The following is a 21,891-nucleotide window of genomic DNA, read 5'->3' as shown; positions in this document are numbered from 1 at the left end:
AATTTATATCTGATTGAAGATTAGAGCCAGTTGATTGGAACAGACTTACAGGCAGGAGGTAGAGATAACATTCAGGCCAGGAAGCTTTTTGATCATTTGCCGCTCGAAGAGACAACTGATGTTCTTTCTCGAGGTTCGATAGCAGGAGAGGGAGTATAATGTCTGACGGGAGCCATCAAAAGGTTTCACCGAGGTCGTGGCTGGTGGCGAAGAATGTGTGTAGGATGTGTACTTTCCAAATCTGCAGTCGAGGTCATTTAATATATTAGTGAGTCCATTTTCTTACTCCGATTGGTTTAAGGGCTCCTTTAGCTTGTGATGGTTCTCAAGCCTTGCTACAGTGATGCAGCATCATTAGTGGATTTTTTTTTTTTTTCAGTTTATCTGCAGCGGTTCACTTAGCACTGTTCGTTTCCTTTGTTAGCTGGTTTATGTCCTGCTTGTACAGTACCCTGCCCCCAGTGATGTAGGTGTCCTCCTAGCCTGGCATTGTTGGTGAAGTTTAATTGTTATTGAATGTGTGGAATGGCTTAGCTGGGATACACAACTTAAAAAAAATGCATTTAGGGTAGTAAATTCGAGTGTGCATACACTCAAATATTGTTTGACAGTCAGAGGAGGCACTTAGATTAACTGGCCCCTGGCTTTATGCCGGTTTCCAAGAGTGGCCCGGAGGCTGAATTGTTTCTAAATGTCATGTGCAATAAAACAGAAACGGTCTTGATTGAAGTTGTGCAAATTCCACAGCAACATGTGGAACTGAGCTGTCAAAACAAAGTGACTTGCAGGTGAATTTTTAAGAGCTCAAACGAACGCCTGTGAATATTTAAGTGCTTATAACGACAATTGTCAATTATGGCGCCCAAGACGTTCTTCATTTTTCCCTTATTTCTTATGGAAATCAGCTACTGCCGGGATCTCACCCCTTCACAGGTAATTGGGAGGCAAATTAAGAAGTGATGGTGCAGACTGAAAGGCAGGTCGTCTTGGCTCTGTGGGTTCCGCAGACTCCAGTTCACTTAAGAACTGAGACAAAAACATCTTCATTCACATCTTGGTTCCACATTTTAGTGATTTTTAAATAACTGTGGACACGTGTTAGGACCTGAGGATTTAGGACTGACCTTGGATTATTTGAGGAAAATATAAGGATGGATGATTTATTAATTTGCATAATGTCAGATAAAAACTGATTATCTTGGTGTGTGGAACTTAAAGTTTTCCTATTGTCACATGAAAACCTGCTTGATTGTCGTCAACATTTTATTGTCTGGGCATAAATATCAAGTCAGCTTCGGGAATGCTTAAGAGCAACTCTGATGACAAATGGCAGAAGTAAAGTCTTAAAGAAAGTGATGGACATGGCCTGATGGATGATGTTTCATATTGTTTTTAGTCTCGAATATTTAAATCAGAGGCGGTATGGGGGACATCTGGGTAGTGCGAATCTCTCATTGTTCTGGGGACCGTGGTTCAAATCCCGGCCCTGCCTCCGTGGAGTTTGCATGTTCTCCCCGTGCCTGCATGGGTTTTCTTCCGACACTTCGGTTTCCCACCCACACCCCCGAAACATGCATGGTATGGTATGAATTGCCTGTAAAAGTGAATAAGCGTGCGAATGGTTGTTGGGTTATTTGTGCCCTGCGATTGGCTGGCAACCAGTTCAGGGTGTACCCTGCCTCCTGCTTGATAAGCGGCTCAGAAAACAGATGGATGGATATTTAAATTTGGCTAAAAAAACAAAACAAACAAACAAACAAAAAGAATCTTCATTAGGAGGCATATGTTTTATTGTACTTTTCTAACTTTGAACTTTCTTCTATAGCCCAAAGCTGCAATTACAGGACATATTGGGCACAATGAATCCCATTATCCTTGCCTTGGTTTGATTCCAATTAAACTGAGTCGGTGTTCATCTGTGACAGAAAAAGTCAACTGCACGATGACAGTGACACAAGCAAAGCAGAGTTCATAGGACTGAATTTGTATATCGTAGCAACTGAACTTAAACGTTCTTTCTGTCAGACTAATTATCCTCACTCAAAAGAGATTCTGCTTTAGAATCTCATTAATGTGGATGAAAGTTCCTTCATGGGGGAAGCTGGCGGAATAGTAAACGCTCACATTAAAGCAGAAGTCAGGAAACATTTTGTTACTCCACACCCCCAGAGTTGGACAATATCATTTTTGTTGCTATCTTCTTGTTCTTTTCCTTTCAGCTTGTCCCATTAGGGGTCGCCACAGCGTGTCATTTTAGATGAACGCATATTTGTTTGGCACAGTTTTACACCGGATGCCCTTCCTGATGCAACCCCTCTGCATTTAACCAGAGAGAGAAGCTTACAGCACCTTGTATTCCCACGCGGTCTCCCATCCAAGTACTAACCAGGGCCAAACCCGCTTAGCTTCCGAGAACTGACAAGATCGGGCGTTCTCAGGGTGGCATGGCCGGAAGGGTTTTTGTTGCCATCATCTAAGAATAGTAAACACCAAGAAGTATAAAAGCGGTGTTTTTGTTTTATTGAATTTTAGATTTTGGGAAGACATTGGATATTTAATAGGTTTTTAGAACGATGTTAGCACATTCATGGGCTAGTGGCTAGTGCAGTTCTTTCTGGATTCAAATCTCGTCTCAAGCTCGTGCTTGTGTAGATTTTCTGCAAGTACACTGGCTGCCGTCACCATTCCAAAAATAAAATGTGAAGTTGATTGAACACTCTATTTGCCTCGATTTTATCATGACTGTGAAAGGTTGTTTACGTGTGCCCTGTGATTGATAGGTGACAAGTCCGGGCAGCACTCGGTCACTCGCCTAAAGTCCGCTTACCTGCAACCTCAATGAAGCACATGTAGAGATACTTCCCAGAAGCGTTTATATTGCATTTAGTGATTTGAGCATTACTAACAATTGAAAGCAGTCCTTCACAGGGTTCAAAAGCAGCATAGTGTACCTTTGAAAAGCAAATACTGAATCACACACAGTGTCACCTTAGTTATGCCAAATCTATTGTACTACTCACACACAGTAGATGAGAGATGTACATTTTTATCCTCATTGAAAGACCGAGTCGGGAAACAGTTCATATCAGAGAAGTGCTGCATGAAAAAAATCAGAGGGAGAAGGCTTGATCCTCCTCCGTGGACACTCGGTGGTTTTAAATTCTGTCGGATTTATATTTCGTTTCTTCCTGTCTGTTTTTCTTGTTTCCCTTAGCAGTGTGTGGTGAGCTTGGTGTAGCGAACAAGGAGGCACGCAACTGGGAGCGATCGGTGCTCGGTTCACAGTCTTAAGGACCGCATACACACCTAGAAGACGCCAGATGGTTCCTCTGGTTTATTTGTTTGTAGATCTTTTTTTTTTTTAACTGCTAAGGCATCTTGGTGTGCCTCTTTTCTCCCTCTCTTTGTAAATTGCATTTTTCCAGTTTTTGCTTTTGTCTGCTTTTTGCATCAGACCGTCAATTTTCAGTGTTTTCTTACCCGTTAGGTAACGTTTTTTGTTTCCAATTTTCTGCTCATTTATACTGAACAGGAGGAGCAGAGTGGGTGACGGTTAAGCACATTTGCCTCGCAGTTCCAAGGACCGGGGTTCAAATCCTGGTCCTGCCTGTGTGGACTTTCCATGTTCTCCCTGGGGCTGGGTGCATTTTTTCTAGGCACTCTAGTTTCCTCCCACATCTAAAAAACTAATTGAAAACTTTAAATTACCCGTACGTAGGTGTAAATGCAAACGCAAATGCTTGTTTGTCAATGCATGCCCTGGTGATCAGTTCAGGCTGTACCCCGCCTCCCACCCGAAGATAGCTAGGATAGGTTCCAGCACGCCCATGACCCTCGTGAGGATAAGTGGAATGCAAGATGAATGCATGCATGTGGTGAACAGGTTTATTTATTTATTTATTTTTTTTTTTTTTAAAAATGCATTATCTGTGTGCTCTGTTTGTGCTTCAGGGGTCCAAATTGTCCCACACACGCACACACACATTGAGGAGACCGCTGACAAATGAAAAGCAAATTTAATAATGGATATTACTAGTGTTTGCCTCGTTGGATTGTTGTGAATTTGTGAAGTTCAGTCAGCTGCGTTTCCAGAATCCGTTCACTAGTGCCGTTATTCCGACAATGAAAGATAATTTATTGCCAGTTTGTCGCTTGCTCACGGGTGCACTGACCTTGTGTGCTTTGAAGGTCAGTATAAGATGTTTTATACGAGTGCACCCATTTCAGTTCATTTAAACATTTCCGTGAGAGAACTCATGCTGATCACGCTCCCTTTCTCTCAGTGGAAGCGAGTGGCACAGTCTTTACAAACAGCATGATAGATGACACAAAGCGCTGGAACTGCGCAATTGTCGGCAACATCACAAGAGCTCTGCCGCTCTCCCAACCCGCCCCACTCCCTCTTGATCGCACCTATTCAACTTCCAAGCAGACAAACCGACAGCTTGTCAACACGGCTTTTTATCTCGTACCCCAAAATCTCTCCACAATCAACCGTCGTGAAAAAAAAAAAAAAAAGTGACGCTGAGCTGTCTCCGTAGGTGCTCTGCTAGTTAAACATAGCTCAGAAGCCTCTCACATCCTCATTTAGACGGCGGCTTGTCACATGGGAGGAGGTCACCGCGGTGACAGTGACGGGAAGGCCCAGATGCCAGACGTGCTGTCAGTGCTCGTTAAGGTCAGCTCATTAAAGAATGAAATAAAAATTGCTAATAGGAAATGCATGTGAGAAAGTAATTGGAGGAAAGGCACCTCTCTCTAGCTTTCCCTCCCTCTCCTTAGAAAAAGCCGGCAAGTGAGACGATAAAGCGATGTGAACCCGAGCGACGCAGCCATGCTTTCTCCCGCTAATGATGATTCTTTACAGAATACGGATCAGAGCTTCAAAAACTTGTCACGTGTCGCCGAGCCACGTAGTTACTCGCTCCGTGTTTAGCTTAGAGGCTGCTGAAAGATCACTAGAAGGATGGAGGGGAGCGTAGGAGTAATTTAGAGATTTGCTCGTGGTGTTGGAGGGTGGGGGGGGCGGTTGGGTTTGGGGAGATGGTGGGGCAGGTAAAGGAGCGTTGACGCCGCTTGATCCTTGTCAGAAATATGTCTGATTGCAGATGAGGGAGGAGACACATACATGGAGATTTGCTGCACACGGGCCTGGAAAGGCTTGATGTCAAGCTGTCAACTGTCAATCACTCCAAACCTTGCAAAGCTTCCTCCCCAAGACGACGCGCATGAAACAGGAACACGCGACTCAACGCCTGAATTGCATTTCCTGTAATTAATTGTGGAGCGAGAACAAACAACTTTGAGTTATTATCCAAAGCAATCTACTAAAAAGTAGGATATAGGAACTTAAATGTGTAATAAACAATGACAGATGCTTCAACACACAGAGCCAATTAAAATTAACTAATGAAAAAACCATGGCTAACACTATTCCCCCCCCCCCCCCAAATTAATGACTTTGGCTTCCTCTAAAATTTTTTTTTTAAATTCAATTTCTGACCTTGCTGGGGACTGGGGTTCAAATCCCGGCCCCGCCTGTGTGGTGTTTGCATGGTCTCCTTGTGCCTGCGTGGGTTTTCTCCAGGCACTCTGCTTTCCTCCCACATTTTGTCTCTATGTACGCTGCGATTGGCTGGCAACCAGTTCAGGGTGTACCACCATCCCTGTCCTGCCTGAAGCGAGCTGAGATCGACTCCAGCTCTCCTGAGATCCGTGTGAGGATAAGCGGTTCAGGCAATGGATGGATTGATATTTAGTGTAAAAATTTGCAGCCACTTGAATTGCTTAAATGTAAATCACATTTTGGGTGAAGAACACCTTATTTCAGTAGTGATAAAATACTTCACTTGGATAAAGTTTGCCACAAATTTTGGATTCCAATCACTGTTGTTCAAAACTTGTTTTCTTTTGTGTTACTCAAAACCAGTGTTCTATTTTATTTTGCAAGCCTCGTTAAAAAAATCATACATTGTGATTTCTGGATTTTTCTTTTTAGATTATCTCTCACAGTGCACATGCTCCTACGATGAAAATTTCAGCCCCCTCCATGATTTCTAATTGGCAGAAGTTGCAATATAGGTGGGTGTTCAAATACTTCTTTTTTTCACTGTAGGTTGTAGCGGCTGTTAACGCTGCCAGGTGCTCTGAAAAAGAAATAATCCTTGATATTTGGAGGACGGTCAGGTAAAAATTGCAGCAACTTGAGAAAAGCAGACTATATAGACGACAGAAGAAGTGGACCATAATCCACTCCCATGTTTTCCTGTGACCTTCTTCTTTTTTTCCTTTCGGCTTGTCCCGTTAGGGGTCGCCACAGCGTGTCATCTTTTCCATCCAAGCATATCTCGTGCATCTTCCCCTCTAACACCCACATCCACCAATCTTTTCTTTGGTCTTCCTCTCGCTCGTTTGCCTGGCAGCTCCATCCTCAGCACCCTTCTACCAATATACTCACTTTCTCGCCTCTGGACACGTCCAAACCATCGTAGTCTGGACTCTTGAACCTTGTCTCCAAAACATCCCACTTTGTCCCTCTTATGAGCTCATTTCTAATCCTATCTAACTTGCTCACTCGGAGCGAGAACCTCAACATCTTCATTTCTGCCACCTCCAGTTCTTCTTCCTGTTGTCTCTTCAGCGCCACCGTCTCTTCTGTCACATAGAACACCAGATACCTTCCGCCAGCTGTTGCAACCTGCTTGGACCCGTTTCTACAATTCCTTACCACACTCACCATTGCTCCGGATTGTTGACCCCAAGTATTTGAAGTCAACCACCCTTTCTATCTCTTCTTCGTCCATCACATCAGACTCACAATTCTTAGGGTTCACCATATTCAAATCCTCATCCCCCCCGTCTAGGGTTTGCATGTTCTCCCTGGATTTTCTCCGGGTACACCGGTTTCCTCCCACATCCCCCGAAACACGCATGAATGTTAGATTGAAGACTAAATTGTCCATTGCTGTGAATGTGTGTACGAATGGTTGTTGTGCCCTGTGTGACGTGTAAACCGCCTCTTGCCTGAAGATAGCTGGGATCGGCTCGACCCCGTTCGCTACACCAATGAAGATAAGCGGTACAGAAAATGGACGGATGTCAAGATCTGAACCAGCCAAAGTAATAAAATCAAACACAGCACAGGGACTATTGACAGAATTGGATTGCTTTGGTCCCATTGCAGGATGCCTGTGCATGTAAAATACATTTTTATTATTTTTTGCAGAGTGCCATACAAATGGAAACATCCTCTAAAGAGCTAATAATTATCACATAATAATGTCAATTAAGTTCACATTAATGGGGCACTTACGCAGTAAAAACATCCTTTACTCGCCACAGTTGGTAAACCAACATCTGTGAAAATATGTTTTCCATGACTGTGGAGGAGCTTTATAGTGTCTGAAGATAATAAAGATGATAGATTCAGGCTCAGAGATGTTTTTCCTATCCAACATCTATGACATAAATTGGGCGCCTGGGGTTTTAAAGATGTGGGCAAAGCTTACAAGCTCTAATGATGGGGAGAGTGTGTGTGCCATGGCCTAAAAGTCGGGATGTTTCTTTTATTTTCTCCCAGCTATAAACACATAAAAACTTGTGTTGTGGATGTGGTAGCGTCCAAGAATATGTTGTACTAACCCATCCGCTTTATTATGGTAAACCATAAAAGTTGAGCTTCTGTGTGGAAGCTTCTAGTCATGTCAAACGATATGGTGGATTGGTTTTCGTGCGATTAATTGCAGTCCTTTTTTGTTTTTTCTTGATTTCAGGATTCTTACTGGACAAACTGGCCATAAAGTCAAAGTTAATCCAAGTTAGGAATATTTGCTCTTGTTTCAGCTGCCAATTTCCTATCAGTGTTGTGGCTCCCCAACACCTGACACGGACCTTGTTGACAAGGGGAACATCCGAGGCAGGATGTGCTTATTTTGATGTATTATGTATGTCTTGTAGCATAAAGCAGGGGTCACCAACCTTTTTGAGGCTCAGGGCTACTTCGTGGGCACTGATTGTGTGAAGGTCAACCGGTCAACCTGGTGAAGACCCACATTTTTTTTTACCGTGTTACGGTAAAAGGCCATGTCATACACATCAAAGAGCCATATCATAGATATGGATATCATTCCCTCCTCGCACATATACCTTTGCTCAGCCAGATTTATTGTAAATGCCACACACCAACATGGTAACAAGAAAAATCGACTCCTACAGAGCACCAAAGACCACAGGCCGGTAATTTAACAAAAATAAAACTTGTGTGCTCTTTCTCACACAGACAAACTACCGGTTCAACCAAGTCTTGTCTTGTATGGCACTATTTTCATCTAATGAAACACCAAAATACTCACACGATTGGAGGTCTGAGTGCAATTATCCATCAGTGGCCATACTAGTTGTCCGATATGGTGGGATAATTGAAGATCTGATACCATTTGTTTAAGATTTTTGTTTTCAGGACACCCAAGATTTCAACGAGATCGCTGAAACCTTTTTTTTTAAATAAATGACCCTTCAATGTATGGTGTTTGTGCATTGGCCTCACAGTTCTGAGGACCTGGGTTCAATTCCGGCCCTGTCTGTGTGGAATTTGCACGTTCACCCCCGTGCCTGCGTGGGTTTTTACGTGGCACAGAAAATTGATGGATGTATGGCTTTTTGGCCCTTCCAGTGTTGCAAGCCACTTGATACGATGCAAGCATTTCATTTATTTTTTTTTTTAAACTGCCTCTGCTTTTCTGAGTGATTTTTCAGTGACTAACTTGTGACCGGAAAGTTTAGTCCCTTTAGGAATTTCCAGGTCGATGTTAGCATGGAGTGAAATGAAGTGAAGATTTGAAGATTTGAAGCTGTGAAAGGCGATAGACGTGTGAAACTAAAGGCAGAATGGCTGGCAGTTGCACTCACCCTAAAAAAAAAATTGAGCTCTCCTGGTCTGGTAAAAAAGTCCCGTGTTCATCTATGTATTTTCATTTAAGTGTGCATTTTTTACTTGGCATTTTGAGAGCGAAATGGACAAATTATTTTTTCCATAGATCACCATCCAAATCCATCCTGGGAAACTTTGAGATGTTTTCATTCAATGCGAAAGCCAGTTTTGCGAAAATACCGTATTAACCTTTCCTGCTGCTGTCATGTGACCGTGGTCGGGAGACGCAATTCTCTTCTCCATGCTGAGGTTGTCCTGCTCGAGGTTTACTCTTGCTTCTCTCATTGTCCAGCAGAGGTGGGTGGCGAGAACAGTAAAGCCAGGCTTCTCTGGTCGCCATTGCACTTTTTTTTTCCTTTCGTACCCTCCCTCTGAGCAGTCCCGTCTCGCTCACACAGCGACTCAAAACACACACAAACTGTCCAAGTGTCCAAATAATGTTGGAAACCGGAAAGCCCGGAGAAAACCCACACAGGCACTTGGAGAACATGCAAAGGCAGGGTCAGCGTTTGAACTCCACTGCTCAGAACTGTGAAGCCAATGCTTTACCAGCTGAGTCACCATACCGTCCACATAAAACATATTTTTGAAAAAATTACATTGTACGACATTAACAAAGTGGGGCAGCTGGAAAGCATTGGCCTCACAGTTCTGAGAACTTGGGTCCAATCCCAGCCCTCCCTGTGTGGACTTTGCATGTTCTCCCCGTGCCTGCGTGGGTTTCCTCCGGGCACTCCAGTTTCCTCCCACATTCCAAAAACATGCAACATTAACTGGACACTCGAAATTGCCCCTAGGTGTGATTGTGAGTGCGGCTGTTTGTCTCCATGTGCCCTGAGATTGGCTGGCAACCAGTTCAGGGTGTACCCTGCCTCCTGCCCATTGACAGCTGGGATAGGATCCAGCTATCCCCGCGACCCTTGTGAGGATAAGTGGCTAAGAAAATGGATGGATGGATGGATGGATGGACGGACATAGCTTTAATTAATGTAAGCAAGACCGATTCAAAATTGAAAGCACAATTAATAGCAAATAATAAGAACGGTTCCTTCCGCATTTTCATCTTTTGATCTGAAGCGCAAATATCTTAACTTTCTTCCAAAAACAAAGCAATTGACCTGGCTGTTCCAATACTTTTGGAAGGGACTTTATCGGACTGGCTGACCAAAGGTGTTAAAAAACCCAGGTGGGCTTTTAAGTTCTTAAAATTAGGTTTCTAAGAACAAAGAGCTACATATCCAAAGTATGTCACTGACATCTCACACAATCAGATTTCTCTGATTCCTTTGACTGTTAATGTGTCATTTTTTTTCCCAATGATGAAGAGCAAATATAAGAAAGAAATGTGACAAATAGTTGTTTTTTTTTATATGATTTGAAGAAAACTTAACAGCAACACTTTCATTATCCATGTATATTTCTTCTAGCGGTTTCAGGGTGCATCATCATCCATCATCGTGATTTCACAATGAGGTCTGACTGCGTAATTTGTTTGCTGTCTTTGCTGGCAGAAGTTGTTTTTTTTTTTTGCCGCATCTTGTGTTCTTAAAGGAGAAAAAAAAAAACAGGAAAACAAGCTGAAAGCAATTCAGAATTTCATCATTGTCTTCGTCTAATTTTCCCTACCTTGTTTTGCTTTCGTTTGACCATTCACTGATGAGCTATAAAGTAAAATAGGATGAAAGTGCCTTCGGTGTAGTTTTTTATTTTGTAGCGTACTTCGTAGCGCTGCTGTTGCTCCACCCCTCTCCTTGAAGCTGATACTCCCGAGACACGAGCCAAAAATGACAGCCGCGTTTTAATGACTGAATTGGTTCACTCCCATGCAACTCACAATAGATCGGGCAACTATCGGGCTTCGGATCCAAAGTGATGCCTCCTCATCAAATTAGTTTCCATTCAAAAGGCTTTCCTTCTTCATCAGTTATTCCTTTCACCTCACCATTCACCCTTCTGTCCTTAACTTCAGATATGATGTTAAATTAAAGACGAGATGTCAGTGATAGGAATCTGCCCGCATGAAAGCATCACGGACAAAATATTTTCAATATTTGAAAGCAATGACATGTCCAGTGTTAAGTGAACATGAACTATCATCGCTGTTTAAGAGTTAAATAGAAACCACTGAACAACGTTATCTTAAATCAAGTCCGGTATTATTCCCCCTTCCCCCCGAAAAAAAGTTACTGACTTTTCCTACAGCATTAAATTCTCATTTTAAAGTTGCTCACTTGCTTGAAGCATTTTATTTCGCTACAGCGTTTAATCTAGTTAAGAAATGAGAGCATCTTGCATTAGCAAGTGTAACATTCCTACCCTGCGATATGCGCTCGAAACTAAGATTACAAACGCTTCATCCGTTTCTAAACAGATTTGCGAAGGCCCTTCTGTCATCTGTGGGATGAAAAAAAAAGTGACTGCTGAAAACAGAAGTATCAACCTCACTTACGCCATACGACTTGCACGTAAGAAACGTACGATCACACACCATCTTGCTGTTTGGTAGAAATGTGAGGTTGTCAGTGTGCACACTATGTTTCTCTCCATTACAGAGTTTTCTGTCTTTATTTACAGAGACTGATTTGCTCACTACGAGGAGTCCCGATGAATGTTTGAGGTTTCAATTGAAGGCAATTTAGTCTGATGTAACATAGTGTCAGACTCATGTGAGGCACAGGTCAGACAGATGCTTTGCTCCATCAGCCCATATGCCAGCTGTGCAGAGGCTGTAAAACAACCCCCGTCGCCAACACGCTAAATAATGAAGACGTGGTTGGGGAATCTATTACCTGTTAATTTGCAGTCAAGGGCTTTAGCTGTTCTGGGTGCTGTTTTTTTTTGCTCAATTTGTGGAGAAGGTGAGAGGTTTTTTTTTTGCTTAATGTGAGTACCAAAAGCACAAAGGCCAGGTCTTCGTATTACAACCAATTTGTCCCACTTATTCTAAAGCAGGTTGAGAATTTGGGAGTAATTTAAGGAGGAGAGAAAGAAAAAAGGAAGCAGCTAGCACCCATGGCGAGGAAGGCAACGATTTAAGGTAGGAATACAATAATATCATTTTTTTCATTTCCTGAAAAGTTGTCATTTTGGAGGAAAAGCGATTCTGTCTGACAGATGGAATACATGAGTTAATACTGCCACTTTATAATAGAATACATTCCTTTGTCCACACCAGCTAGATGTCTCCACTTGTTTATTTAAAAAAAAAATCATAATTATTGTACTGTATTGTACTTTACCCACACATTTTCCAAGCCACTTGTGCTCACAAGGTTCGCAGGAGTGCTGAGGGTATCCTACCTAACTTCGGACGACACCCTAGACCCTGAGGACTCTGCTCGGAGTGTCTGGTAGAATCCCCTGTCAGAAGGAGTTTCAACTACCACCTCTGGCAGAACTTCACCCACGTCTCGGGGGAGGTGGGAGACATCGAGTCTGAGAGAACCATGTTCCACGCCTCTATTGTGTGACTGTGTGTAAGGTAGCCGGTGCCTGTCATGGGTGGAGAACAGTGGTGAGTGATGCCGTCAAACTGAAGAAGCCTATCAGGCCTTTTTGGCCTGTGGGACTCCGGAAGCAGAAATTTGATACTGGCTGGCCGAGGGGAATGCATCTTTGGTGGTGACTGAAGCAAGAACTCGGGCGTGGGAGGAGTTTGGTGACTTCACGGAGAATGACCTCCGGACAGCTTTGAGAAAATTCCGGTACCCCATCGGAAGCAGCGGAACTCTGTGTAAAGTGGAGATGGGGCGCTGCTGACTGCGACCTTGGACTTTGTGAGTTGGTACGGAGAATACTTTGAAGACCTCCTCAATTCCACAAACATGGACCTACCCATGAAGAAGCAGAGTCTGAGGTCTTTGAGGTGGAATCTCTTATCTCTGGGCTTGTGGTCACCAGGGTGGTATGGCCCGGAAGATAGATGAGATTCATCCGGTGTTCCCAATGGCTCTGGATGTTGTGGGGCTGTCCTGGTTGACATGCCACTGCAACATCGTGTGAACATCAGGGACAGTGCCTCTGGATTGGCAGACTGGGACCAGAGGGTGTCTTCTAACTACAGGGGGATCACACTCCTCAGTCTCCTTGGTAAGGTCTATTCAGGGGTGCTGGAGGCGAGGGTCTGTCATGAAGTTGAATCTCAAATTCAGAAGGAGTAGTGTTGTTTTCATCCTGTTGGTGGAAAAGTGGACAAGCTCTTCACCCTAGAGGGTGTAAGGGAGTTCACCCAATCAATCTACTGTACACGTGTTTTGTGGACTTGGAGAAAGAATTCAACCGAGTCCCTCGGGGAGGCCTATTAGAATCGGAATCACCTTTAATGCCCAAGTGTGTAAAAACACACAAGGAATTTTTCTCCGGCAGTCGGTGCTGTCCTGGTATGACATTCAGAACAAAGAACAAGGAACAACACAGCAACAAGAACAAAGAACAATAGACATTTGTGTTTATAGGAGCTATTCTTTATAAGACGTGCTAGATGTAAAATCTTTATAGATAAGATAGATGGCTGCTTACAGATGATGTGGTTCTATTGACTTAATCTCCAACTCTTACTGGAGTGGTTTGCAGGCGAGTGTGAATTGGCCTGATCCTAACCCTAACCCTGAGACGAAAATCAGCACCTCCAAATCTGATACCACGGTCTTCACTCGGAAAAGCATGCTGTGTGCACCCCAGATCGGGGATGAGATCCTTCCACAAGTGGAGGAGTTCTTAAATCTTGGGGTCTTGTTCACGAGTGAGGGTAGAATAGAACGGGACATCGACGGAATCAGTGGCGAGTTAGGAGTAATGCGTATTTTGCATCAGCCCATTGTGGTGAAGAAGGAGCTAAGCCAAAAGGCGAAGCTCTCAATTTACCAGTCGATCTACGTTCCTACTCTCACCTATGGTCACGACCTGTCAGTCGTTACTGAAAGAATAGGATCCCGGATACAAGGGGCAAAATTAATTTCCTCCGCAAGGTGTCCGGGCTCTCCCTTAGAAATAGTGTGAGAAGCACGGTCATCTGGTAGGGACTCAGCTCCATATTGAGAGGAGCCAGATAAGGTGGCTCAGGCATCTGCTTAGGATCCCTCGTGACGTGTTCTAGGCATCTTCCACCGGAAAGTGACCCTGGGGACCCCAAGACACGCTGGAGACACTATGTCTCTCGGCTTGGTTGGGAAATTCTCGGGATCTCCTCGGAAGGGTGGAGACCGGCCTTCCCTGCCAAAGTTACTGCTCCCATGACCTGTCCTTTGCTACCAGAAGAAAATGGATCAATGGATCATTATTATTAGTTGTATTATTATTCTTTTTGCATTAATTACAATTTTGCAAATATAATTATTTGTATGAATTATTTCTAACTTGTTACCACTCCTCGTGCGTGAGTGTTTGTGTGTGTGTGTGTGATCATAGTTGATCTCATGTGCTTTCTCAGCATCTCTTCCTCTTCCATGAACCCTCTGATGATATTAGATGCCTGCCCTCCATCTTGCTCACACTCTGTCATGGTTTTCTCTCAACCCCACTTACCTCATTCCTTTTTAGAGTGTGTAGATGTGTGTGTGTGTGTGGTGTGTGTGTTTGTACAGGGCTGCTCAATGTGCTGTGACAGGGTAAATGCTGAGATCAACACTTATTCCTTGAAGGTCACCTGAACCTTTCTTCCAGCACACTTGCTTCTGCACTCAACGTAGAAAAGACTTCCCTCCATAGCTTGGATGGATAGCTAGCGAGCTAGCTATCTACTGTAGCTAGACAGACAGAGAGACAGTTTCATGAACACATAACATCAGGTCTTCGCATTGCGACCCTGCATCCCACTCACGTCAAACCTCCTTAATTAGTAGTGCGAGGAGCCTCTGGCAGAGCCAACTGTCATGTCACTGGAGAAGTCAGAGCATTATTTGTGTTTATTCTGTTGTTGCCGTTGTAGCTCATTATTTCAGGTCCACAAACAAGCTTGACCTTTGTGACAATTTGTAATCATCAGCGTGGCAGCACACCCACAAGGATCGTTAAAACTGCACTCAAGAGTGTCAGATAGATAGATGCGGAGGATGAAATCTGTGGCAATATCGCTTAAAAGAGAATATGTTATGACTTTGCACATGGCGTATTATCAATACAGGTGTATACAAAGTTGGCCGAGAAGTGCGCTACTTTTCCATTTACTGACGAGAACAAGAACCTGTAGTGGTTGTCAAGGGTGGACTGGGATTATTCGGATAGAGCAAAAGGGGCCTGAACATGGTGAACATGGATAATAAACTTGCTGATTCTCATGAATTTAAAGAGGCTACTTTGCAGGGTTAATATACATAAATGCCTTCTTAGCAAGCACATTTTCACAGGACCCGTCATGGAGAGTTTGCTCCATTTTTGAATTCTTCATGGACGGACATCCTGCATGCTTTTATTACCAACTCAACTACCTCTGATTTCACAATCACAGTAGCCAGGTGAGATAACGGAGGTGACTTTCAACAACGTACACATTGTTCAGAGGTAAAACTAATTATTAAGTATTACACCATCCTCCTACAACAATCATTTCTACACCCATTATCCAAACTTTCAATATATCAATAGCTCAATGATAATTTCCTCCATGGGATCAAAACATTACATCTCAATATGTCTTCATTATACAGCGAAAAATGTGTTTCTCTATGCTTGTGTGAATTATTCATTTGTACTCACATTTCATCATCCTGCAGCTATTTTACCCAAGATGCAGCACAACACAACCTAAACAGGATGTACTCGTAATGTAATTAAAAATTCTAATCAGTTATTTTGAGATCAAATTTGTTGTTGCGATAACTTTGATTTGTTGTGGTATACGAGGGGCATCTATGTGCTATCAATTCCTGATGAAAACAGGTAGAATTTCTCATGAGTAAAAATTCAGCTGTTTAATTAAAAGCTGAGAAATGACAAAAGGATTTGGAGAATGATGAGAATATTAACGGTCTAATACATACTGTATATATCAATTTTAAACGAGACTGCTGAGAGTTTTCACTCATCTGCCTTGACTCACGCGTGAATTTTAGTTGTATCCCATTCTAAATTCACACGGTTTAATACGATGTTGTTTTACCCATTCCACCTATCACAGCTTCAACTTTTTTTGGGAATTCTTTCAACAAGGTTTAGAAATTATTTATAGGAATTTTTTTTTTTTTTTTGCCCATTCGCCTAGCCATACATTTTTTAGGTCACTGATGTTGGCCGGAAAATCCTGCCTCACTCTACACTCCAAATCAACCCAGAGGTGTTCTGTCGGGTTGAGGGCAGGACCTTGTGCCTCTCGGTCTCTGCTCTAACTCATCCAAAGGTGTTCTGTGGGGTTGAGGTCAGGGTTGTCCATGACAGTCATCAGAATCTGAATCAAAATCATGATTATTTGCCAAGTATGTCATAAATATACAAGAAATTTGTCTTTGGTTGTTGGAGCCACTCGTGTATGACACATGATGACAACAGACAGACAGTCAATTGGACTATTAAGACTTTGCAGTCACAGTGACGGAACAACAAAGGCTGCTAGTAATCTGGCAATGACAATTGTGCAAAGGATGCAGAGTTCTGTAGCATTTGGAGCGGTGAGAGTGCCTAACAGTGTAATAGTCCAAGTGCAATACCCATGGTGCCAAGGGCGCCAGGACTTCAAGGAATTTATGCAACATGAGTAGTTGTGCGATAATCTGGCACAATGTCGATTGTGCAAGTGGAGTGGAAGCTAGTCAGGTATGAGAGGCTAGTATTTGTCAGGTGCAGGGGCAGATGGTGCCGTTCATGTTGATGTACACCAAATTCTCTCATCCATCTTTATGGACCTTGCTTTGTGCACTGGTGCACAGACATGTTGAAACAGGAAGGGGTAATCCGCAAATTTTTGACTCTCCAAAATCTCTTAGTATGTTGAAGCATTCAGTAATCTTTTCGTTGAAGCTCAGGAGCTAATATGTTGGACGTTTCCAATTGTTTGGGGAGCAGTCTGGAGATGGCCCCTTCCAACATGTCTGTGCATTGGTGTAGAAATCAAAGTTCATAAAAAAATAGATGAAAGAGTTTGATGGCGATCAAAATGTCTGGTCTGCACAATCCCGACCTCTACCCTATAAAACACTTTTGGATTAGTTACAGCAGACACAGAGAGCCAGGGTTTCTCATCCAACATAAGTGTGTAACTCATAAATGCGCCTCTGGGAAAATTGGTCATAAATTCCCGTAAATACTCACCTTCTAGGAGTCACTGATGGTGCAGTGGTACACTCGCCCGCCTTTGGTGCGGTCAGCGTGGGATCGATTCCCGGTCAGTGATGGTGTTGATATCTGCCCTACGACTGACTGGTGACCAGTTCAGGGTGTAGTCCGCCTTTCGCCTTAAGCTAGCTGGTATAGTCTATAACTTTCCCGCAACCTTTGTGAGGATAAGGGGCTTGGATGATAACATGGCATAACTAATTTTCTGGAAAACCTTTCCAGAAGAGTTTAAGATGTTAAGAATGGGCTTTACATAATCAGGATTTTCGGGGCCAATCACCAATCAGCAAGTTTAAAAAAACAAAACAAAAACGACAACTGTTCTCTAAGCCAATCACAATAAGGAGCAATGTGTCTATTTACTGTACACGACATGTTGAATTATTGTATATATTTGTGTACAATATAATGAGTACGTATCGTCAATATTATTCTCTGTCATCCATCCATTTTCTTAACTGCTTATCCTCACGAGGGTCACGGGGGTGCTGGAGCCTATCCCAGTTGTCAACGGGCAGGAGGCGGGATACACCGAAACCGGTTGCCATCCAATCGCAGGGCACATCGAGACGAACAGTCACACTCACAATCACACCTTGGGGCAATTTCAAGTGTCCAATTAATGTTGCATGTTTTTTGGAACATGGGAGTAAACCGGAGTGCCCGGAGTAAACCCATGCAGGCACGGGGAGAACATGCAAACTCCATATAGGCAGGTCCTAGACTGAACCCAGGACCTCAGAACTGTGAGGCCAACGCACTCCATCTGATCCGCCATGCCGCCCCTATTCTCCATCATTTTAGATTCCAAAATATCTTCACATCAGACTCTAAAACATCAATGAGCTCCAAGAAACATTCAAGGAATGGTTACTGACATAAGTTTCGGTCAAATAAGCATTACAAAAGGACAGAAATAATGGGTGGTAAATTACTGGAATAAAATTAATTAATTGCAATTAAATGAAAAAATGCTTACTGTCGTGGCTATATGAACAGATTTTCCTTTTTTTTCCCTATAGTGCGTTGTTTGAAAGCGGCATCCTCCTTACTCCTTTTGTATGTTCTTCAGGTGCCCATTCAAATTTGTTGTGTTGATGCATTTCGTTGATTTTCCCCATGACTTACTTCAGTTGTGCACAGAATGGAAATAATTTAGGTGGTTTTTTTTTTTGTTTTTTTTTTTTGTCTGAGACACTGCAAAATAGTACACACACGGCTGATCATACAACGTGCATTATCAGCCAATACCGATCAGATCGGTGTAGAGTCTAAAATCTGGTCCTACATAATACATCTGGTTATAACTGCAGAGAGTAGACCCATGTCACATTAATTTTTATGGATTAAAAACGTGATGCACTTAAAATCATACCTGAGTCAAAATAGGTGAGCGAATCCTTTGACAATATTGTGCATGTCTATGAATAAATATTCATCTTTTTAAAGTCCATTTCACCCAATGTTGGCAAAATAAGTGTATGTAATCCATCCATTCATCCATCCATTTTCTTCACCGCTTATCCTCACAAGAGTCACGGGGAGTGCTGGAGCCTATCCCAGCTGTCAACGGGCAGGAGGCGAGGTACACCCTGAACTGGTTGCCAGCCAATCGCAGGGCACCATTAAGACAAAAAGACACGCTCACAACCACACTTAGGGGCAATTTAGAGTGTCCAATTAATGTTGCATGTTTTTGGGATGTGGAAGAAGACCGGAGTGCCCGGAGGAAACCCACGCAGGCACGGGGAGAACACGCAAACTCCACACAGGGAGGGCTGGGATTGAACCCGGGACCTCAGAACTGTGAGGCCAACGCTTTACCAACAGAGTCACCGTGCCGCCTGTGTATGAAATATTGATCAAAAATATTGCTGAAAATAGATTTCCGTTTACAATGTCTGTGCATTCCACAGAATCCGCACAGACATTGTAGATATGAAATAAGGTCATATATATAATGCATTACATCCATGTTTTAAGACTGTTTCTTTGTTGTTGACTATTGTTTTTTTTTTTTTTGGGGGGGGGGGCAAGACTCATGCTCATTCCATCCCATAAACTGCTGGGCCAATAACGAGTATTGATTTTTTTTTTTTCACGATGAAGCTCGCTGCGGAGTTGATATGTAAATTAGGGGAAAAAAATCTGAATGGCTCGCAGACACATTTTCAAAAATAGGCAGCAGATAAGAGATTTATTCGGTGGTTAATTTCACACTTGATGCACGGGTACCACGAGGCTCGCCAGAGAATGAAAAAATTATTTTTCTTCAGTGCTTTTTCACTCACCGCCACTGTCGGAAGTTTGTCATAATTAACACTGATCATCGCTGGGGTTTAAATACAAAGTAGATGAATAAAGGAGACTGTTCAAATAAACTTCATCAGATACTGCATGTAATGGAGTTTTCAATCTGCGAGATTTAACATCAGTTCTGATTTCTTTTGAGGCTGACATCAATTCAGAGTCTGGCTTCCTTCTAACGGCGTGTCACAGGGACAAGCGTATATATGTCGGCCATTACAACCCTATGAGAGTGGAAGGGGATCATTAGGCGAGTGAAGGTCTGGCCGCCTCGCAAGGACAGTCGCCACCAGGTGACGGCAGCGGCCGGTACAAGGTCAGTCCGCTGTTGACTCGGCTAAGTGCTCTGTTCTGCTATCAGTCAGGGGGGAGAGGGAAGTCGGTGGATTTAAATTTGAGAGCAAGGCTTTTAACATGGCCGCTAATGGGCCCGGGAGAGATCGCAGTGAAAGACAAGTTCAAACAGACATTTTCAAATGCTTTTATTTTTCATTTTTTAGAACGTAATTAAGAATGAGAGAAGGCAGGCACAGCTGTAGTTCATCCCAAAATTGAGACCAGACTTTTTCCTGCTAATGTTACATTTCAGGATACTAATTCTCCACAAGACCGCATGAATGCTGAATAAAAAGTAACCACTTTTGAGGGGCGTTTATGCAAAATGAAAGTCTCGTGTTTCTTTTGATAGCGCCTTTGAAGGTTTTCAAGATGGTTTGCAGGTGAAAGTGCCGCTGTTAGGTAACTGCGTAACTGATTTTAAATGGCAGCAAAAGTACAAAGTAAGTCAAACTTGTTAAACATAAAAGCGAAAGATTATGTGGTGTATTGTTTTAGGAGTCCAATTTGTGTCATAAGCGATTCAACTTATTTTTAAACTATTGCATTCAAAGGGAAATAACTCACTGTCAACCTCTTTTGTCTTTCACTCCTGTAATATGAAGTCACATTCAAAGAGTGTGAATAATTATAATATTTTTCACAGTGGTTGCCTGGCTGGCACACCTCCCTCGCAGTTCCGAGGACACGGGTTCAAATCCCGGTGCCGACTGCGTGGAGTTTGCATGTTCTCCCCGCGCCTGTGCGGGTTTTCTCTGAGTACTCCAGTTTCCTTCCAGATCCCAAAAATATGCACAGTTAGGTTGACTGAAGACTCTAAATTTCACGTCGATGTGAATGTGTGCGCTGTGTGCATTGTTTGTTTCTACTGTATGTGCCCTGTGAATGGCTGGTGACCAATCCGGGTTGTACTCCGACTCTCGCTCAAATGTTGCTAGGATAGGCTCCAGAAAATGGTGAACAGAAAATGGATGTATGGATGCTGCCATTAAGTCCTTTTAGGGAAGGAAATGAAAAAATGGATATGCGTGACTGGATGCAAAAATCCTACTTTTGGGTGCCTTAATAAACCTTCTTGTCCACCACCAGTGTGGGTTGGCTTTGGGCATATCTCAGAGTTGTGGCCTCCTGCCTCACCCTGGGGACCAATGTTCCCTCCATACTGCGTAACTGCGCATTTGCGCACTTGTCACACACTCTCAGCGCAGAGGAAAACGGATCCAGTGGAGTGAACTCCAGCCTGACATCTTTTTTTTTTATTTAAACATGGCACCACACTACCTCTCACTGGCTATACCGGGCCACACACTCTACTTCTGAGTTTACCTGACGCCGCCCCCCTCCAAAGGGGCACAGTCATAATTACAAACACCGGGGTATGTGAATAATAGAAGGAAAAGTGGTGAAACTGGACTAGATTTTCTCTTTTTTGAGTAAAAAAGAGTCTGGTCTGAAGCCAAAGTAGAAAGCGCAGTAAGATGGTGTATCATTCTAAAATTCCACCTAGGCACAACCTGATCGAGAATGAAAGCACAGGCGATACAAAAAGCTAAATGTGTATTTTAAATATAGGAGGCAACATAACATGAACCCTAAAACTGTTTGGGAGCATCATTCAGCTTTCAACATGCATTGCGAAAGATATTCTGGAAGCAATGATTCAGTTTTACACCAAGAAAAACGGAGGGGCATATTATTGTGGGTTAAAAAAATAAATGAAACAAAATTGGAAGCGACATTTCAAATTTAGAGTTAATAGTTGGCTTGCCGTGTATTTGTATTCTAAGGTACTTTTTTATTTGTTGACATTTTCAGTGTACATTTGCAAAAACACAAAATTGTTCTTAAAAATGTTCTGATGGGAATGTAATCTGAACCTTTTATTGAGCCATGTAACTGCAATGGATGACACTGATTGACCACAGTGCGTACGTCTGATGTTGCTCACAGTGGTCAAAAGGAGCGCTTGGCGGCCTTAGTGTGCTTGCTCGGACACGTCAAAAATTAGAGGGAACATTCTGCGGACCCCACTTGTTTGCCATTGTTTTTAAAGA

General features: G+C 43.0%; 1 pseudogene; it reads right to left on the bottom strand.

The window, feature by feature from the left end:
* Positions 1-2,337: 2,337 nt before the first annotated feature.
* On the bottom strand, positions 2,338-2,456 carry LOC133497383 (5S ribosomal RNA; annotated as a pseudogene).
* Positions 2,457-21,891: the final 19,435 nt, after the last annotated feature.

The sequence above is a fragment of the Syngnathoides biaculeatus genome, chromosome 2 (assembly GCF_019802595.1).
Source record: "Syngnathoides biaculeatus isolate LvHL_M chromosome 2, ASM1980259v1, whole genome shotgun sequence".
In the NCBI taxonomy this organism is placed as follows: domain Eukaryota; kingdom Metazoa; phylum Chordata; class Actinopteri; order Syngnathiformes; family Syngnathidae; genus Syngnathoides; species Syngnathoides biaculeatus.
Note: the sequence above shows the minus strand (reverse complement) of the source record. Positions and strands in the feature narration are given on the sequence as shown.